Raw genomic sequence first — 1675 nt, 5'->3', positions numbered from 1 at the left:
GCTCCAGTCTCTCCTCCTCCCCCGTCGTCTGCTCTTGTGTGCTCTGGTCAGATATATCCTTCTCCAGAAGCTGCAGATTCAGTGCCATCCTTTGAGATACATTCTTCTCAGGGGAGGGGCAGGCATCCACTTAGTATTTGGGGCTGGGACCAGCTCCCTAGACCTCTCCCCTGATTCCCTACTCTGCGCCGGCATGTTGTCTTCTCACCTTGGAACACTGGGTTCAAGTTTGGTCCCTCTTTTCCTGTGGAGATATAAACAATACCCCCTTCTTGGGTGGGTTAGCGCCCTGTGCCCCCGCTACCCATTTCTTCCTTATTTTCATCATTTTTTTGTTGTTCCCTTACCCCACCTCCTCCCCTGTTGTCTACCATGTGCATCCCTGCATTTGATCTGATCCCTTCCATATTACCTGGTCCTTACCCCAAGCATGTGATAACACATTTTCACATGTATTTTCATGCAATTAAAATGTTTTCAAATTTATTTTCAATATTCTCTTTGATAATAAGATATTTAGAAGTATGTTATTAAATTTCCAACTATTAATGAGCTTTAAAATATCATTTTTATTGGAATCTACTTTCATTTTGTTATGCTCATAGAGGACCCGTTTTATGGTATCTGTTCTTTTCAATAGCTGGTGATTAGTTTTATGTTCTCTTCAAATTGCAAAGGGGAATTAAAATTTCAGGTACAATTAATATTACTAATCCATTATCTCTAAAAGATGAAGATTATCATGAATTATCAAGGTTAGTTCAGTGTAACTACTAAACTCCCACCAAACATAAACAAGACAACAGAAACTCCTCTACCATCGACTCAGTTTTGATGCATCGGTGTGTAGTTAAGATGGAGTAAAAATGGCTTCTTTGGATTTCTGAGACTGTAAACCTTTATGGGAGCAGGTATCTCATCGTTTCCTCTAGGAGTTGGGGGTAGGTTTAAATTTTGGGTCTTGAAGTTATTATAATGTAATCACTATGGTTTTCAAATTTGGAAGAAGGAAGCAAAAGAATCATTGTGAGAATGATGTGATATAAGAAAAACTTGGCTCACAATTTCTGGTTTTGAAACTAGAATGATAATAAGCCAAAGAACTCTGTCAAATTTTAGCTGCTGGAAAAGGCAAGAAAATGAATTCTTCTCTAAAATTTCCAGAAAGAAATGCAGTTAAATGCAGTCCTGCTGACATCTCATTTTTGCCCAGTAAGAACTGTTTTGCTCATGTTGTTTCTTTTTCATTACGCTTTTGTGTGTATGTGCTTAGCAACTTTGATCATGTCTTGTTCATGCCTCTTGAAATTCTATTAATGAGAGAATTGAGGCACAAGGTGAAATATTATCCTCTAAACAAAGCAAATGTGTACTTCTGTCAGGGAGATCAGGGCACTGCTGATGTGAGAAACTATAAACTAAACCCACAAGTTTAATTTCTTGTTGCTATTAGTCCAGGAGGACTAGAAAAACAAATCCAGACACACTCTTGTGTATAAGAAAGAGCTTTGTCCAGTTGTCTAGAGATGGGCATTGGGTCCCCATCACATGCCGCCCTCGTTGACGAGGATATGATTTTTCGCCCCACCTTTGGTGTTTGAAGCCTGGTCCCTTTGGCCCTTCATGATCACACATGTTGGTGTGCTGCTTCCATGTGGGCTTTGTTGCTTCTGGG

This window comes from Echinops telfairi, unplaced genomic scaffold (genome assembly GCF_000313985.2).
Source record: "Echinops telfairi isolate 266 unplaced genomic scaffold, ASM31398v2 ScPeMD7_7469;HRSCAF=8507_0, whole genome shotgun sequence".
In the NCBI taxonomy this organism is placed as follows: domain Eukaryota; kingdom Metazoa; phylum Chordata; class Mammalia; order Afrosoricida; family Tenrecidae; genus Echinops; species Echinops telfairi.
Note: the sequence above shows the minus strand (reverse complement) of the source record.